This window comes from Mobula birostris, chromosome 7 (genome assembly GCF_030028105.1).
Source record: "Mobula birostris isolate sMobBir1 chromosome 7, sMobBir1.hap1, whole genome shotgun sequence".
NCBI classification, from domain to species: Eukaryota; Metazoa; Chordata; class Chondrichthyes; order Myliobatiformes; family Myliobatidae; genus Mobula; species Mobula birostris.
Genome location: NC_092376.1, coordinates 128,855,551 through 128,876,353, shown reverse-complemented (window position 1 = coordinate 128,876,353; position 20,803 = coordinate 128,855,551).

Below are 20,803 nucleotides of genomic sequence, written 5' to 3'. Positions count from 1 at the left end.
TATTTTAATTCCTGGTTCCATACTTTAGGATGGCATAAAGATCTTGAAGCAAGAACAGATTACATTTGCTGGAAATGTTCTGGGTGCAAAGGAGTACAGATTGTTTAGTAGACTGGTGACATTGGGACTGGAGTAGAAAACGCAGAGAGTAAGAGGTATTTAAAAACCCATTAAATGGCCTTTCCTGCTCTTCTTGTCCTGTTGATAATAATTAAGCATGTTCATATGTTCACACTTACTTAAGTTTGATTATTGACATTTGTGCACGTGACCGTCTGCTAATTATTCATTGCTTATGGCTGTTTACACCATTGTCTTGTAAATCGTTGATTGCTTTTGTGTTGCCTGTTATGGTTGTGTCTTGTACTTGGAACTGAACCACAATCAATTCTGCTATGCAATAAATTGATTCTGATTGGCACAAAGGCCACCTTCAGTGCTCTACACATTTTTTTTGTGGGAGTTGCAACAGAAGAGTCGCATTTTTGAGACTAGAAAGTCTTAATTTGGAATCAAAGATATATGAAAACCCTGACTCCTGTGATAAAATCAATACCTTTAATTCACACACCAGCAATAAATAATGTAACATTTCTGAGAGTATTTGCAGATGTTGCTGCTGTCTCTTTGTTGGTGATGGAAATTAGTATTTGTCACGGGTTGAAGTGACTTAACACATGCTTAGTCCTGGAAGTTGGTAATTAAACAGGCTTACTTTTCCAGTCCAGGTATTAATTACTGTCCATTATCGCTAGTGAATTTAATGCATTATTGAAACAGTCACCTTTTTAAGAGTGACTTAATGAAATATAACTAAAATTATGTATTTTGTGTGGCTATTTTTGATCCTATTACCTACCCTCCAGTTCATTTGAACACATGTCGTCATCATTAAGTGAGTGAGCTATCATTACTCCACACTCACTCACAAGTTTGGGCACTCCCACATTCTTATTCATCAATAAACTCTCCTTTTCATGGTCCTTAAATGAGGCAGTTGAAGCATGGATCACCTCAGATATCCAGATCTTCTTATATTTGCTTACACTTTGAAGGATTAGGAATCCTTCCCATCACTGGCTGCAAATAAAGAAAGAACTGCTGTCAAGAGAGGAAACCAGGCCTTTTGAAATCTTTCAGAAACTGATTTGGCCTTTTGAGACAGAATTAGATGCTGATCCCATATTCTGTGTGTCAATTAAAACTGGCAGAGAATGCCTTAGGGTTGGGTTATGGCCAGGTTTTAACATCTTAGCATTTTTATCTCTCCACTAATCATGGGAGTTAAAATCCAACAGCAACATCCCCTCATCACCGAGAGATTAATTTAAAATCTTTGACAACAAAATAATCACCAATATTTAAGAAAGGCTGCAAGAACAAGACAGAGAACCTCAGGCTGGTGATCTTTACATCACTGACAAGAACGTTGCTTGAAGAGATCCTGAGGAATAGTACTTACATGCATTTGGAAAGGCATGCCTGATTAGGGATGGATACAATTGAATGTAGATGCAGGAATCTGGAGCAATAAACAATGTGTTGGCACGTGGCCAAGTGGTTAAGGCATTTGCCTAGTGATCTGAAGGTCACTAGTTTGAGCCTCAGCTGAGGCAGCGTGTTGTGTCCTTGAGCAAGGCACTTAACCACACATTGCTCTGTGACGACACCGGTGCCAAGCTGTATCAGCCCTAGTGCCCTTCCCTTGGACAACATCAGTGGTGTGGAGAGGGGAGACTTGCAGCATGGGCTACTGCCGGTCTTCCATACAATCTTGCCCAAGCCTGCACCCGGGAAACCTTCCAAGGCGCAAATCCATGGTCTCACGAGACTAATGGATGCCTATAAATAAAAAACAATGTGTAAGAGGAACTCAGCAGGCCATGCAACATCTGTGGGAGGGAAACAAAATGATAAGGGATCGTCAACATTACTGTATGTCCTTCAAATTTGCATTTTTTGAGGAGTTAACCAAGAGAACAATGAGATCAGGTTAGTGTTCATTATCTACATGGACTTTACGAAGACTCTTGAGAAGGTCCTACTTAGTCATCTGGGCTAGAAATTTAGAATACATGGATCTAGAGTGAGAAAGCAAATTGGTATAACATTGGTGTCAGAAGGCAGAGGTTGGTAATGAAAGGTTTGTTTTTTGGATCGGAAACTTGTAACCAACGGTGTACCACAATAACCTGTATTGGGTCCTTGATTTTTTGTCAAACATATTAATGATTTGTGAGACAGATAGGTAGCATGATTTGTAAGTTAGTATGTGACACAACAATTGGTGGTATAATGAGTGATGAAGGGTTTTCTAAGGTTACAACAGGATCTAGATTAAATAGGGAAGTGAGTAAGGAATGAAATTTAACTCAGACAAGTGTAAAGTGATGCATTCAGGGAAGTTAAACCAGGACAGGAGATGCACAGTGAGTGGCAGGGTCCTGGGTCATGTTATTAAACAGGGAAACCTTGAGGTACAAGTTGGCAGTTCCCTGAAAGTGGTGACATAGGTAGACAGAGTGGGGACGAAGGCATATGGTTGCAAGCATACAGAAGGTATGTTCGCATATATAGGAGTTGGGAAAGAAACAAAATTCTGAAGGAACTCAATGGGTTGAGCAGCACTTATGGAGGTGAAAGGACAGTAGATTTTGGGATCAAGACCCTGCATCCGTATTGAGATTAGGGACATAAATGAGTTGGGATGTCATATTACAGTTGTGCCAAACATCGTACAAAATATTAGTTAGGCTACGTTCAGAGTACACTGTACTGTTTGGTTACCATGCTATGAGAAGGATGTAATGAAGCAGAGATGATTCACGGAGTGTCACCTGCAATGTAGGGCTTGAGTTATAAGGAGGGATTGTCTTGCCTGGACTTAAAGAGTCTGAGGGATGATTCCATGTGGGAAACTCCTGTTATAGAGGTTTATAAAATTATGCAGGGCCTAGACAGGATAGATAGACAGAGAATTTTTAAAAGGGTAAGGTAGTCTAACAACTAGAAGGCAACGTTTAAAGTGATAAGGGAGATTTAAGTGGATCTGAGTGGCAGTTTTTCACACAGATGATGACGGATATATGGAATAAGCTACCAGAGGAAGCGGCAGAGGCAGGTACAATTACAACATATAAAATACATTTAAACAGGTAAATGAAATTGGCATAGATTAGTATGGAGAAGTTTGGCCAAAGGGTTATCTCTATGCTGCAAAGCCCTTTGAATAAAGTAACAATCATGCAACATGATAAAGTATTTACTTTAAACTTAATTTATAGTTATTTTTTATAAGGGATGTTCATGCTTATTCAGCACACTCCTTAAAAGAAGGGTAATATAGTGCAACAAAGCATTGGGAAGCATGGAAATCTGAGAGCAAGAAAAGACGGCAATACAACGAGCTTGAGGTTTCATCTCTTGGCATTTCCAGAAGCTACTTAATTGTAAGATCAAGGATTCTTGCACTGGAAGCACAATTGTGAAAAGTACAAGAAAATATTTCTGTAAGTATGTGAAAGCTAAGTTGAACACAAAGCCCCACATCGAGAATCAAAAGGTTGAGCATTGTACGACAAGTGTGTTGAACTGCGTATATTTCAATGCAAGAAGTATTGTAGGTGTAGGGTTCTCAGTAATATTAACGGTAATGTTAACTGCTAATTATAAAATGGCTTCTCTGAAGTGTAATAATGAAATGGCTTCTTTGTAATGTTAACTATGAGGTAATATTCTCTGTAGCTGAAATGTTTGGGTTATAGTTATAGATAACGGAGGAACTAACCAATGGAAGCTATGTTATTCTATCTGTATGTGTGGGAACCTGGGTCAGTGCGCGGGCTTTTTTTCGGGAGGAGAACCAAAGAGGAAGGACATGCTGGACACGCTCTGGTCGACCACCATGGTTGGTCCCAGGTGGCGGGTCAAGGAGGTCGGAGGAGATCGAATGGTGGAAAGAAGACCCCGTTAATTGAGCTCCAATGGTTGTGCACGAAGCGGTTGAACTCTGATAAATGTGGTGCCTTTTACTATCCTTTTATATTGTACCTCTATTAATTACATAGTTCCAGTAAGATTTATAAAGTGTAATCTGTAAATTGTACATTGTGTGCTGTCTGATATTTGATGTGTGAGTTGGTACCAGGGTGCATTACACAGCAACTACGCAAATATGAGACACGGTTTGGCAGGGTTTCCCCTAGACAAACATGAGCCGATAGCCCTGAGTGTTACATAGGAAAGGTAGGTGAGCTCAAGGCATGAACCAACACCTAGAATTATGATGTTGTAGCCATTAGTGACACTTGGTTGCAGGAGGTGCAGGAGGGGCAGGACTGGCAGCTCAATATTCCGGGGATCCGTTGTTTTAGAAATGACAGAGCAGGAGGGATTAAAAGAGGATGGGTGACATTATTTGTCAGGGAAAATGTCACAGCAGTGCTCCATCAGGGCAGACTGGAGAACTTGTCTAGTGAGGCGTTATGGGTGGAACTGAGAAATGTATGACCATGTAAATGGGGCTATATTGCAGACCACCCAACAGTCCGAGGGATTTAGAGGAACAAATTTCTAAAGAGATTGCAGACTACTACAAGAAACATAAAGTTGATATAGAAGGTGATTTTAACTTTTCACATATTGACTGGGAATCCCATACTGTAACAGGACTAGATGGGATAGAGTTTGTCAAATGTTTTCAGGTAGGTTTCCTTCATTAGGAAATAGAAGTCCCAACAAAAGAGCATGCAATACTGGATCTGTTATTAGGGAATGAGACAGGGCAGGTGACATAAGTTTGTGCAGGGGAAAAATTTGCATCTATTGACCACAATGCCATTAGTTTCAAAGTAAACATGTAAAAGGATAGGTCTGGTCCTCAGATCGAGATTCTAAATTGGAGTAAGGCCAAATCTGATGGTATCAGAAATGATCTGGCAAGTGTGGATTGGGAGAGACAGTTTTGTGGCAAAAGTGTACTTGGTAAGTCGGAGGCCTTCAAAGTGCAATTTTGAGAGTACAAAGCTTGTATGTGCCTTTCAGAATAAAAAGGTAAAGACAACAAGTGTAGGGAAACATGCTTTTCAAGAAATATTGTGGCCCTGGTTAAGAGAAAAAAGGTGTACAGCAGGTATAGGCAGGTAGGAACAAATGAGATGCTTGTGGAGTGTAAGAAGTACAAGAGAGCACTTAAGAAAGAAATCAGGAGGGCTAAAAGAGGGCATGAAGTTGCTATAGCAGACAAGGTGAAAGAGAATCCTATAGGATTCTACAGATAAGTTAAGAGCAAAAGAATTGCAAGGAGTAAAATTGGTCCTCTGGAAGATCAGGTTGATAGTCCATGTGTGAAGCCAAAACAGATGGGGGAGATCTTAAATATAATTTTGCATCTGTATTTACTCAGGTGATGGACACACAGTTTATAGAAGTGAGGCAAAGCAACACCAACTTCATGGATCTCGTACAGATTACAGAGGAGGAGGTGTTTGCTATCCTTTGGCAAATCAAGGTGGGTAAATTCCCTGGGTCAGACAAGGTTTTCCCTCAGACCCTACAGGAGGCAAATAGATTAGATTAGATTATGAGGACACGCAGTCCTCTTATTGTCATTTAGTAATGCATGCATTAAGAAATGATACAATGTTTTTCCAGAATGATATCACAGAAACACAAGACAAACAACTTAAAAACTAACAAAAACCACATAATTATAACATATAGTTACAACAGTGCAAAGCAAGACTTGATAAGAACAGACCATGGCACGGTAGAGGTCTCAAAGTCTCTTGAAAGTCCCATCATCTCACGCAGACGGTGAACCTCCAGCGCCGCCAACTTGCCGATGCAGCATACTGGAAGCATCCGACCACAGTCTGACTCCGAGTCCGTCCGAAAACTCCGAGCCTCCGAGCCTCCGACCAGCTCTCCGACACTGAGCACCGAGCACCATCTCTGCCGAGCGCTTCGGCACTGGCCCCGGCAACATGCAATAGGCAAAGCCGAGGGTTTCGGGCCTTGCCCTCTGGAGATTCTCGATCGCACAGTAGCAGCGGCAGTGAAGCAGGCATTTCAGAAGTTACTCCAGGTGTTCCTCCGTGCTTCTCACTGCTGTCTCCACCAAATCCGGATTGTGTATGGCCGCCTAGTTACACATACGATATTCATTCAGAACGGCCCCACACACTGCATCGCGCCGCCATCTTCTCCTCCCTCCTCCCTCTGTTTCTATAATAATACAGAAATTATTGGGGCCCTAGCAGAAATATTTAAATCATCCTTAGTGACAGGAGAGGTACCAGAAGATTAAAGGATAGTCAATGTTGTTCCACTGTTTAAACAGGCTCTAACACAAACCAGGAAATTATAGGCAGGTAAGTCTGACATCAGTTGTGGTAAAGTTATTGGAAGGTATTCTAAGGGACTGAATACAGTATATAAGCATTTGGATAGACGTGGACTGATTCAAGGCAGTTAGCATGCCTTTGTACTTTTTGAGAAACTCACTGTGAGTTTTTCAAGGAAGTTGCTAGGAAAGTGGATGAAGGCAAGGCAGTGGACTTTAGCAAGGCATTTGACTAGGTCCCACAAGGAGGGTTGTCAAAAAGGTTCAGTCGCTTGGCATTCAAGATGAGGTAGTAAATTGGATTAGACATTGGCTTTGTGGGAGAAGCCAGAGAGTGGTGGTAGATGGTTGCCTCTCTGACTGGAAGCCTGTGACTAGTGGAGTGCTACAGGATCGCTGCTGGGTCCTTTGTTGTTTGTCATCTACTGCAGCGATCCCCAACCACCGGGCCGCTAAGCATGTGCTACCGGGCCGCGAGGAAACGATATGATTTGGCGATATGAGTCAGCTGCACCTTTCCTCATTCCCTGTCACGCACTGTTGTGCCATTACGCACGCGAGGTCATTATCTGCGCGTCATCCATGTCAGCGCGGGAAGAAGATCAACTCCTTGAACTTGCAAATGACCGCGGGATGAAAAGTATGTTTGACATAACATCTCTGCCGGCATTGTGGATCAAAGTCAAGGCGAAATATCCTGAGGTAGCCACGAAAGCACTGAAAACGTTGCTTCCATTTCCAACATATCTCTGCAATGAATGCAAGGAAAACTAAATTGCGGAATAGACTGGACATAAGGAACCCCCTTTGAGTTATCACTGTCTCCCGTCACCCCTCGATAGGACCGTCTTGTTGCAGGGAAACAAGCCCAGGGCTCCCACTGATTCAGCGATATTGGTGCGTTGCAATGATTATATATGTTCAAACAGGGAAAATATGTGCTGTGTGTTTAATATCCAAACGTTATTTAAAATGTTATGATACTATTGTCTTACTTATATAACCATATAACAATTACAGCACGGAAACAGACCATGTCGGCCCTTTTAGTCCGTGCCGAACGGTACTCTCACCTAGTCCCGCCGACCTGCACTCAGCCCATAACCCTCCATTCCTTTCCTGTCCATATAGCTATCCAATTTTTCTTTAAATGATAATATCGAACATGCCTCTACCACTTCTACTGGAAGTTCGTTCAACACTTAATTCAACCTCCCCTGATAATTGATTTATCACTATATTCATGCGAGGAAAATATGCGCTGTGTGTTTAATATTAAATTCATTAGATAAACCCTTTTAGAAATGAAATTGAGTGTATTAGTCACTTATCACCGACATTCCAGTCGTGATTAACACCCCCCCCCCCCACCACCGCCGCCGGACAGAATTGCCAAAAAGGATTTTCAGAGAGGAAAAAAAAATATCGGCAGGTCAGGACGCGCATGCGCACTGGTGCCCGTGCAAGGCTTCTTGGTTATTGTAGTCTTTCTTTGGGTAAACACAACATATTTGACTGCCACTCTTGTCCGTTAGCAACCCTACACCCCCCCTCCCCCCGGTTGGCCGGTCCGCAAGAATATTGTCAATATTAAACCGGTCCGCAGTGCTAAAAAGGTTGGGGACCCCTGATCTACTGTATATCAATAATCTGGATGAAAATGTGGTTAACTGGATCAGCAAATTTGCAGATGACATAAAGATCGGGGGCACTGTGGACAGTGAAGAAGGCTATCATGGCTTGTACAGGGATCTTCGTCCCCTGGAAAAGTGGGCTGTAAAATGGCAGATGGAATCCAGCCAGTTTAGGTCTTACACAGTGAACAGTTGGGCTTTGAGGAGTGTGGTAGAACAATGTGATCTGAAAATACAAGTCCAAAATTCATTGAAACTGGTGTCACAGGTAGATAGGGTCGCAACAGAAGCTTTTGGCACATTGGCCATCATAAATCAAAGTACTGATTACAGGAGATGGGCACTCCGTGAAGTCCTACAAACTGACTGGCAGGATAGGTAAATCAATGTCAGTGTCTTCTCCCAGGCTAACATCCCAGTTTTGAGTCTCGATCACTTTCAATTAATTCAGATGGGCGAGTCACACTGTCCAATAGCTTGACACTAGACTCTTGAAGCAAGTTCTGTCAAGAAAAGAGTTTTCCAAGAAGAGTGTGAAAAGCTTCAAGAACATCCTCAAAGTCTCCTTGAAAAAGTAACATTGTTACAGACACATGGGAATTCCTGACTTATGCCCACTCAAGTAGAAATGGGAGCATCAAAAATGGTACTGAGCTCTGCAAAACTTTATAATGGAAGCATGGGAGAAATTGTGCAGTGTGCAGAAGGCCACACAACCTCCCAATCTACCCACACATCCCAACAAAGAATTCCTGGCCCGTTAATGGCAGCGAGTGCATTTCCTGCATGGTCTCCTTAGCTACCTTAGACCCACAAAACTCGAGTGAAAGCAAGTCTCTGCAGGACTGCTTAAGAAGAATAATAAGACACTTTCTTAATAATTTAGATTCAGATTAGTTCTGTTGCATATAAACCAGGGTGCATAGAAATTCCCAGCATGCATGAAGCTTACAGACTAAACACTAATGTGAGAGTAATAAATACAACAATAGATACAGCATTGATTGCAAAAAACAGAACAATGCAAAGATTCTAGTTCAATCTGAACTGAAAATAAATGCATTCTTAATATGTGCTTGAACCCTTCCATTTAAAATCTGAATCTTAAATTGTCATGAAATTCAAACAAAGGCACAATGATCTTTTTTTTAAAGTGTATTGCAAAATAATGTAACAGTAAATACAGACAAGAGTTTGGATAAATGATAATTATTCTCTGTGATTACCAACCCTGGCTGACTACAGCTGAGGCTGAGTTAAGCAGCCATGATGTTTTACACCTCCGGGAAGCAAACCTTGACTACCGACTCAAGGCAAAATAAGTAGGCAGGGGAAAGTAGAACAGTGTCTTCAATTTACTGAAAGAAATCCTCAAGCGAGTACATTTTGCAATCATTTTATTTTTAATATGCATGAGATTGTAAGCCAATGGCCTGTGGAAACAAGTTGTGTGGGCTTAATAACTGAAAATTTAATTTTATGCAATGATCCTTTACTTGAATCAGAAGAAAGGCTTGTAGCTACTTGAATGCCATTGGGAAATATGTATGTTGGAGGCAAAATATAGGTGGCTGATTTCACGGAAAGCTGGGGATGTTTTCTCTCTTTTTATTTTTCCATCAATTCTGTTCATTTTATTGAAGCACATATATACTATATTATTGAAAACACTTTCAGTAGAGCAACTTCCCTAATAATTGATCATTCAGTTCTAAGCATTATTTCTATCAAAGGGAAACACTCTAACAATATACTCAATGTAGCACTATAGCACTATTTCAAAGTTCAAAGGTTAAAGTAAATTTATTATCAAAGTACATACATGTTACCATATACTACCATGAGATTCATTTTCTAGCGGGCATTCACAGTAAGTGCACAGAAACACATTCAAATCAGTGAAAAGCTGCACACAAAGATTCAGGCAACCAATGTGCAAAACACAACAAACTGTGTGAATGTAAAAATGAAGAAACAAATTAATAATAATAAATAAGTAATAAATATTGAGAATGTAAGTTGTAGTTATTTCCTTCCGCAGTTTAATCTGTTCTTCTACTTTCATTTCATTGTATCTTTAGATATTTTCATTTTCATACATCCTGTTAGTTCCCTTGATTCCACCCACAATGCTTCTGTCAGGTGTCACTTTAATTTCCCTTACTCTTGGTGTTGCATTTATCTTTCATTCCTTTGTACAGTTTAACTGTCATCCATTTCTTCTCATCATTCTTACTGCACCTCTGTATCCTCTCAGGACTGCTCTTGATGTAAATGAGAATTTCCCATGAGAAATGTTAAGGATTCTGACATGTGATGTTCAGAGGCTGATGCACTTGTTTTGAAGTGAAGCCCACACAGAGATGGCACTCGGCAGTGAGAGGCCTACTTAGTGTAACGTATGGAACAAGTCCCAAAATGCTAGCAGACATGCCAATTAATACTTTCCTTACACCCATAAGGTTGTTACACTGGTAATAACCATTGTTTAATTAATATATCTCAAAATGGTGATAACATTGTTTAATAAGAATAACACTGGTTCATAAAAATCTTGTCCTTGGTGTTATAATCTTACTCACTTTTAACTTAACCTTTCCAATTAAGAGAAACCTCAGAGAGACAATGGCTATAAATAGCTTAGAGTTCAGTGCTCATATGTGCTGAATCATAGAATTATAGTGTTTTTCAGTAAGGAAGCAGACTTTTCTGCCCAACTCATCTGTACTGACTAAGGTGCCCACCTGGGCTCATCCCACACGCCTGTATACAACCGCTAAATCTTCCCTGGTTAAATTTCAATTAGAAGTATCACAAAGGAAAATGGAGGAATGCCTACAAATGCTTCAAAGTTCCCAATTTTCCTTCCAGATGCTGTGTGTCCGAGGTTCTATTGCACCGGCCCCAAATGTGCAATCAGTGTGTGTGTGTGTCTGTCTAACAGACTAATGGCTTGGTCTATTCATGGCAGACACACAGGCACAGCCTTCAATGGCCTTTATGTTCTTTTAAAATAAATACTCAACCCATCTGGTGATTTTTCCACTGGAATCTCCACACCCAGCCTGGTCACATTTCACTCTTAACACTGGACTGACCCTCTCCACCACTATAAATCTCTAGCCTAATACTCTGTGTTATGATTTCTTGTTTGGTCCGCTGCACTTTAACGCACAACTCTCCAAAGTAATTATATTTCAAAACGTTAGTGTACAATATTTGTTAGTTTTGTCTCACAGCTCCTAGGAATCCAGTTCAATTCTGAACTTCAGTGCTGTCTTTGCAGAGTTTGTGTGTTTTCTCTGTGACATTCTACGTATTCTGTATAGATGTTGATAGGTTAGTTTTTCAGGTAAATTATTTGGTGCAGGTCACAATCAGATTGGGCTATTGATTTACTTATGTGTAAAAGAATATGTTACAGGGGTGCAGGGAAAATAAGGAGAAACGGGATGGGATTGGAAACTGGCATGGACCCAGTGGGCCAAATGGACTACTTCTGTGTTATGATAAGTACAAGATAAGCTATTAGAATTTAGCTCTAGTGAGAAGAAATATAAAGCAGTAAGCTGGCAGTTAATGAGTAACTTAAAATACAATATCTTAATCCATTTCACTTAACACTATTAAATTTGCAGTAGTGCGGAACTGAATTAGACAGGGTGAGTTTGTAAGTGTCTGTACTATCCATCCAGCAACACTTGCTGCTTGTGTCACTGTAAAATCAAATAAATTTTTGACTTGGTGCTCTTAAATGGACAATGACCACTAACAGGCTAACTGTACAGGTTATTATGATGTTTAATATCTCTGTGATTAAATAGAGTATTGATCACATTTTAATTTAGTCAGGTTTAAGATGAGGTTTTGAATAGAAAATCAGCCATTTACAAGAACACTAATGAAATAAGATCCTGTTATTCTTGTGGTATAATCTTGCATCCATGTTATATATCTCTGCCTTATCATTTTCAAATTGTGTAATTTCCTTGCTTTATTCAATTCAAACAAGCTAACAGTAAACTTACTAACTCTTGAAGAGGTGAGTCAATTCATTGTTGTTACTTCTCAGTTGTTAACATCATAATTTAACAAGCAAACTTTTAAATTTGTGTCGAAAGTCATGTTTTGACAGTTACTTAAAATCTACCTTGAATAGTCAGAATTGTTAAAATTAGTAAGAAATAACAACTCATCATATCAACTTACAATATATCAAAAATATGAAATCAAAGTAGTTAATGACTTGTGGCTTAATGCTAATGCGGGTAACGTTGCAATTCATGCTCTCTTAGATTTGAGCACAGCATTTGAAACCATAGATCACAACGTTCTCATAAACCGTCTTCTTCAATGTGTAGGTATTTCTGGTACTGCTTTAAGCTGGTTTCAATCTAATAAAACAGGAAGAAAATTCTTTGTTAGCTGTGGTGATTTTGTGTTTGGTGTGCTGTAAGGATCAATTCTTAGCCTGTTGTTGATCAATTTTCTACATGCTCCCATTAGATCAAATTATTCTAAAACACAAGGTGAATTACCACAGCTAAGCAAGTGGCATACAACTGTATTTGTCTAGTACACCAGATGACCCTGAGGCTCTAAACCCTCTGGTCCGGTGTCTTACTAGCATCACAGAATGGATTATTCAAATTTCCTTAAAATAAATAAGTATAAAAAAAACAAGAAAAAATTTGGTTATTAGTAACAATAAAAAAAAGTGTGAATCTTAGAAATAAACTTGATTATCTGGCCTTACAAAAAAAGTCAGAGGTAAAGAATTTATGCATTGTTATTGACTCTGAGCTAAATTTCAAATCACATATTAATCATATTATTAAGACTACATTCTTTCATTTAAGGAACACTGCAAGAGTTCAGTTTCATCTCAAGTTGCAGAAAAATTGATACACACTTTTGTTTTTAGCTGATTAGACCACCATAGTGCACTGTTTTCAGGATTGCCTGAGAAAGATATACGTAAATCGCAGCTTGTTCAGAATGCAGCAGCCAGATTCTTGAACAAAAAAAGAAAATCTGACTAAAGTTCACTGGTTTTGGCATCATGACACTGTCTGCCTGTGTCCTTTAGGATCAATTTTAAAATACTCTTAATTGCACATAAGGCTCTGAATAGTTTAACTCCTCTGTATATTTTCGAGTTTCTATCCCCTTACATCCCTAATCGTAATCTTGGATCCACAAATACTGGTTTGCTTAGTGTTCCTAGAGCCACGCATATAAGAGCTGATGATGTGGCCTTTTACTCTTATGCACCAAAGATCTGGTCTACATACTGACTGAGACACACCAGGCTAATACTGTGGAATGTTTCAAAACACTTATAAAAACCTACTTTCTGATTTGGAGTATTATAGAATTACTTAATGTCTGTTAATGTTGATTAAATTTATATGTAATGCAGGAAAGTGGATAAACGCAAGGCAGTGGACTTTAGCAAGGCATTTGACTAGGTCCCACAAGGAGGGTTGGTCAAAAAGGTTCAGTCGCTTGGCATTCAAATAATATGAGTCCTGCCAAAGGGTTTCAGCCCAAAACATCAACTGTTCTCTTTTTAGATAGATGCTGCCTGGCCTGCTGAATTCCTCCAGCATTTTCTGTGTTGCGTGGATTTCCAGCATATGCAGATTTTCTCTTGTTTGCATTTATATAATTTGGTACATTCTATTACATTGTTTTTACGTAATATTTTTAATTTTGTCTCATACTTTTATGACTATATTGATGTATCTTTACAACCTATGTAAAGTACTTTGAGCCTGTATCTTAATGTAAGAAAGGTGCTACATAAATAAAGTTATTATTATTATTAAAGGATACCTATAGTCGGGGGTCATTGTAGATTGACACTTTACCACTACTGAGAAAGTGGTAAGTTGGAAATTTGACTTTCTATCCATTCCCATCATTGCTGCATTGACTGATCTTCAGCCTGCAATGGCCATTGCTTACAGGTTAAGCTTCATAAAAGTGTATTCAAACAGGGAATAAATACATTTCAGATATGGTGCACAGGTATAAGGAGGGTGCTTGCAATTGTGGAGAGAGAAAAGTTACAGAAAATCCTGAGAAAAATAATTTCAGAATTAATTTGCAATTGAGAAACTCTTCCAATTTGGTGCAGTAGTTTTGCATGAGCCTGCTATTTCTTGGATTTATAGCTAACACAATTAAGTAGTCAATCCGAATCAAAATCCCTAATAATTGTTATTGATGTTTCAGCATTTCTTACAAATTCAGCAAGGCAGATGACAGCCCTCCGAAGCTTCAGCATGTAAATCATTGTACCTGAATTATGTTCAATTGTGTTGCTAGACAACAACAGGAAATTGATGCCTTCTCGATTAATAACATCTCTCATACTAATGGGAACAAAAAAGCTATACTGCCTAGAAAATAGATCATGTAATGCTACATTTTTGTGTGCTGTTGAATTCAATTTTAATGAAAAGTTAAGCCTCATGCAACACTGAGGACTTACCAAGAATTGTTAAAAAAAACTTGGCTTTCCATGTGGTTTCTGGGTGTGTGCTGGATATATGGATAGTGTCATGTCACACATAATTTTCACACATTCTGGTCTGGTGCAAGGAATCAGTTCTCGGAGAGATCCTATTTAAGTAACCTGCCAGTTCTTATTCTGGTGTCTTCCATCACTCCCTCCTCCACTCCTCCAGAGCCGCAACTCCAGTTTTACAGACACACCACTAACCAATCTGTCAATTGTGCCGTCAGCTATTAATACACTCTCAATCGCTCTACGAACACACAGTTTTGACCGCAGTTCCACCAAGCCCACATAGTTCTGGGCTAATGATTACAAGACACAATTATGCATTTTCCTTGTTTGTTGCTGGTCACTTGTTTGCATCAGACACCGGGGTGCTCTCTACAGTTACCTGCTGTGGTAACTGTAGCCTTTGGCCAGGGGCCGATGTCGTCAGGTTGTGCCCAACCTTCAAAGAGTTTCTCAACCATTAACCTCTACACTCTCCAGTAGGCGGGTCAGCAGTGGTGGCCAAGTCACTGCCCATCTGCTCCTGACTTCCAGCTCAACCCCTCTCACCTGCTCCATATCCAGCAAGAGGCTCTTTCTGCTTCCTTCCCAATCCAGCGAGCTGCTTGAGTTCTTGCTCTTTTCATCAAGGCCCAGCACAGACAGCAACTTCATGTTGACCTTGCAGGGAACCCCCTACTGCTGTTCTCCACAGGGAATAGCCATTTCTGCCATCCTTTGTCCCTGCACTTCTGGACTAAAGACTGGTACTTTAGGGCCTTCATCTCATGAGCCTCCTTGCATTCTTCCTCCCATGGTACTGTGAGCTCCACCAGGATGATTTTTTTGTCTTCGGTGGACCACAGTATGATGTCTGGTCGAATTGTGGTTTGCACCACCTCCAGGCAATCCAGGAGCCCACATTGTCCCTCATTTTCCGTGATCACATATTTAACTTCTAATCTCTCCACCTACCACCAATCTTTGTCCCATTCGCCCCACCAACCCTTGTCTCAACCCCTCTACCTAAAGATCGGCCCCAATCTTACCTCTAGTTAGTTAGTCCTTGATTAATTGACTTCTTTTTCATGTTCTGTCACGCCAGAGGCTGGAAGTAAGGTCTTTGAGAATTTCCAGCCTGATAAGGAGTGCACAATTCTTAGGCCTGAATTTTCTAGTCTGCCCCTGTAAAAAATAAATGTTTATTGACCCATTAAGAAAATCAAGGGATACATGAACAGTGCAGAAAAAATGGGGTTGAGGTCAATATCAGCCATAATAGAACAGGCACTCTGAGTTTTGTTTCTGATGTAAATCAAATGTTTACTGCATCTTTATTGATGCCGATCATTTTGAGACATATTGACAAGCTATTTCACCAGTAGAAACCCTAAAGCTGTTCTGTTGGTGATCATAACTGACAAATTGTCTCTTCATTCATTATAAGTGCATCTGTTAGATGTATAAATTGGTTGCACATCCACCAATATTGATGGAAGATTTTTATATGAAAGGGTAAGTTTTCCTCTGCTGATGCCCCATATTTTAATTTATTGTCTTTTCATATTGTCTATATATATATATTATATGTACACCTTGTTAATGCAAATATTTAATCAGCAATCAAGTGACACCAGTGGCGTGCAGACATAGTCAAATGGTTCAGTTGTTGTTCAGGCCAAACATCAGAATGGGGAAGGAATGTGATGACAGTGACTTTGCCTTTGTGGAATGATTGTTGGTGTCAGACGGGCTGGTTTGGGTGCGGCAGAAACTGCTGATCTCCAGGGATTTTTATGCACAACAGTCTCTAGAGATGACAGAGAATGGTGAGAAAAACAACAACCACAAAAAATCCAGTGAATGAGCTGCAGTTCTGTGGGCAAATCTTGAAGTGGATGGACTACAGAAGCAGAAGACCATGAACATGGTATATGTTTGTATTATTGATCAACAGTGAGGATTTTTTTCCTTCCATTTTCTAAGTTTTTTTTAGATTATGAGAACACTCAGCCCTCATTTATTGTCGACCAGCCTCTCCAATACAGCCTCCCGAGCGCCATCCTCTGCCGGGAGCCTTCGACCTCTCCCCGGCCGCTGAAACAAGCAAAGCCGAGGATTTCGGGGCCTTCTGCTCCGGAGATTCCGGTTACCACACAGTAGCAGCGGCAGCGAAACGGGCATTTCAGAACTTTTCCAGATGTTTCTCCGTACTCTCACGTCCGTCTCTATCAAATCAGAATTGTGCACGGTCCCCTACTTGACAGATAACAGACATCACCAGCGAAGTGGCCGCGTGCGCTGCCGTTGCGCCACCATCTTCCCCTCCTCTCAAAAAGTACAAAAGATTAATGCCACTTTCACTCCTATATATTTGTTCAACATCTTCATTAAAATTGGTAAACTGTAGTGAATGCTCTATTACCACAATCTCAAAGGTTTCTGCTTTCAACTTTGCACCTCCTGCTACTGTTTAAGCTCTCTTTATTTGTCTTATTTTTAAATTGAAAACAAAATGAGATGCTCTTTGTAATATTCTACTTAGCTTAACAGGTCAAAATAACAAAATAAAAATAAGCAAAAGAATGGCAATTCATCTACTTTACTGCTCAAAGCAAAAAATGTTAACTTCTAAAATCAAAATAATCTGAGGAAAATAAATGGAGCATTGCAATACACTAGAATGGAAATAATGAGTTAGAATATCTTGATGTGGAAATGCTGGAAATTGTTATGAACTTGAATTGAATAATATTGTTCTTATTCTTTCATTTGTTGATGAGTTAAAACAAATTGTTGGATATCATGTGTGCTTTATTTATTTGATGCGCTCTCAGTAAACTTAAGACCAAATTTAAAATTAATTGCAAAATGTAGGCTGAAAGCAAAATGCTTACAAATGATTGGATTCATCTTCAGAGACTTTATGCATAGTCATGCAAGGAATTGGAAATCACATTAATTAGTAGAAAGGAACTTTCAAGCCGCTGGAGAGTTCAAAGTTCAAAATAAATTTATTATCTAAGTACATATATGGTACCATATACAGCCCTGAGATTCCTTTCCTTGAAGGCAATCACAGTAAAAGTCTTATCAGACTTAGTCCAACTAGAATGAAATTGAATTATTTTGCAAACATTCTTAATTTACTGTCATGTAAAAAGAAACAACCTCTTTAAAAACAAAAGAAACAGCGCATCCTCTGTTTTCATTATGATCCTTCCACTAATAAAATTGTATGTCAATATGTTGCTAATTTATAGAACTTTGTCACAAGTGTGGAGCAAAGGTGGACCCAAATGCAGGACACAAACATGTTTTGTAGGGTTAACTAAATAGAGTTTATTAATAATTGCAAGGAAAGCCATGACATAAGAACATAAGAAATAGGAGCAGGAGTAGACCACCCAGCCCATCGAGCCTGCCCCGCCATTCAATAAGATCACAGCTGATCTGTCTGTAAACTCAGCTCCATCTATATACCTTTTCTCCATAACCCTTAATTTCCCTACTATGTAAAAACCTATCTAACTGTTTCTTAAATATATTTAGTGAAGAAGCCTCAACTGCTTCCCTGGGCAGAGAATTCCACAAATTCACTGCTCTCTGGGGAAAAAACAGTTTCTCCTCATCTCCATCCTAAATCTTTTTCCCTGAATCTTGAGGCAATGTTCAGTAGCTCTAGTCTCACCTACCAATGGAAACAACTTTCCTGCTTCTATCTTATTTATCCCTTTAAAAATTTTGTATGTTTCTATAAGATCCCCTCTCATTCTTCTGAATTCCATAGGATATTGTCCCAGGGACTCAATCTCTCCTCATAGGTTAACCTATTCATCCCTGGAATCAACCTGGTGAACCTCCTCTGCACTGCCTCCAAAGCCAGTATATCCTTCCTCAAGTATGAAGACCAGAACTGCATGCAGTACTCCAGGTGCGGCCTCACCAGTACCCTGTATAGTTGTAGCATAACCTTCATGCTCTTGAATTCAATCCCTCTACCAATGAAGGCCAACATTCTATTTGTCTTCTTAATAACATGTTGTACCTGCAAGCCAACTTTTTGCGATTCATGCACAAGCACTCCCAAGTCCCTCTGCACAACAGCATGCTGCAATCAATGCAGGGTCTTCACAATTTCTTGCACTCCTACAGAGGGTGCTCGACCCACTGGTGGTTTGTTTGTCCAGAAAGTTGTTGAACAATAGATAAACTAATAGAGATCATACAAATAGCTCAGTTTTTGGCCAGTCTATGATAATTGTTGGTGCTGCTCCTAGACCTGTGAGGTTACTTGCTGTTTGTTTCACACATATTGTGTACTTGAGGTTAACTAGCTGTATCTCAAGGGTAATGTGGACAAAATATTGCTGTTTCAACTAATCTATTAATAAGTAACACTCAGTGCATGCACGCAAGGATAGAACAGAGAGAAATCAAGGAGAAAGCAAAGCAGAAGCAGCCATAAGCGTAATAGACTAGGTCTCAGGCCCTGGACTTAGGCTGGGACTCAGGGTCTGGGCTAGGACTAGACTAGGAAAGCGGGACCTGGAGGAGGAACAAGGAACTTGGAACCTGGACAAGGACTCCGAGCCAGAGACTGGATAGGGACTCGGGACCTGGGTCTAGGCGAGGACTGGACATGGGTAGGCTACAGGACTGGACATGGCTAAGCACAGGACTGGACGTGGAACTCCTGCACAGGATGAGAACACGAAGCTTGGACTTGGAACTGGAACATGGAACTCGGGACCCAGACATGGACTTGATACTAGAACCTCAGAGCGTGGACTGGATACTTGAACCTCGGAGCTTGGACTTAAGAGACAGGAACATGGAACACAGAGCGGGAACCCCTCCTTGGGAACAGGACGAAGTGCCGGGACTCATACACAGAATGCTGAACACGACTAGATGGTTCCCAACACAATGATAGACAGTTCTTTATCTGGACACAAGTTTGCTTCAAGCAGCGGTGACCTCTTGACTCACCCCGGCGGGTTAACTTTGACTGACCCACTCTGGCAAGGGAAGGCGGCTTGCTGGCATTTGCTTCGGGAGGAGACTAGGCTTGCGCTGGCAAGAAACTTAGTTGGCTCCGGCAAGATGACTTTGGCTCGCACCAGCTTCGGTGACTTCGTTAACGCTCTCACGCCGAACGGCTGAAAGCCGGAGACTTATAAACTGCCAGTTCAGTCAAGAGCAAATTACCTTTAATCACCAAGCCTGAGGGACATGGGAAAACAGGGAATTAAAGGGAAACAAGGAGTCAACGGTCCCGATTGTAACACAAACAAAGGAAATTTAAAGGGAACCCAATCCGGACCATGACAAACTTAGTTCTATAAATTAAATCCTGGCAAACATCTTACATCTTTGGGGATTTTGTAACCCAAAACACACACAAGTCTACTCCATTTTACGTCTGTAACAATATTCAGTCTTGCAACCGTAGTCTGAAGTCTCGATTCTTCTGAATCTTTTATTCATTGCTTCATAATTAACCTGTAACCATGGCTTCAGGCATTAAATCCTCATGCTTTCAAATACCTCCTTAAATTCCTCCACTTCAGACATCCTTCTTCTCCTTTTAAAATCTTAACTTTACTTAAAGTTTCTAATATTAACACCTATATCAAAGGTTCAGTTTATAGTCAAAGCATGCATGTACAATGCAACACTGATATTCATCTTCTGTAGAGCCATGAAATACAGAAAAACATAGGTGTTGTTGAAAGAAAAAACATCAGCCCCACCCCCTGCATGAAAAAGAAAAAGAAAAAGATACAAAATTTGCAAACCCCAAATACCCCCACCCCCTCTCTCCACAAAAAGCAAACAGATTGCCCACATGAAGAACAGCAGCTGGAACGTCAAAAACTCCAAAACCCTAACTCCATCCCTTGCAAAAAAAAAATGCAAGTCGAACTTGTCATATCTCTTTTCTTCTCTTTCCATATCTACATACCAGCATAATTATTATTTTCTTTTCCTTGGTTGAATACCGTTTATAAATTTGTAGAGCACACCTGTTGAAGTTATAGTAAAAGAAAATAGTTATGTCAGTATCTATGCATGAAATATATTCTTTGCACAATGGTTGTCAATAATTATTTTGAGGTTGTCCTCAATGATCGCTGTAAATCCACCTATGATTTCCACTGATCTCTCACTGAACTGTTGGTGTATGATAATGTACATGCCTGAGGAAATTTGCGGTAAATTATATTTATTTTCTAAATGACAGATTATATTCATTCTGTCCAACCCATTCTGTTCTGTGGTTATACAATCCACTGTGTTATAAAATTC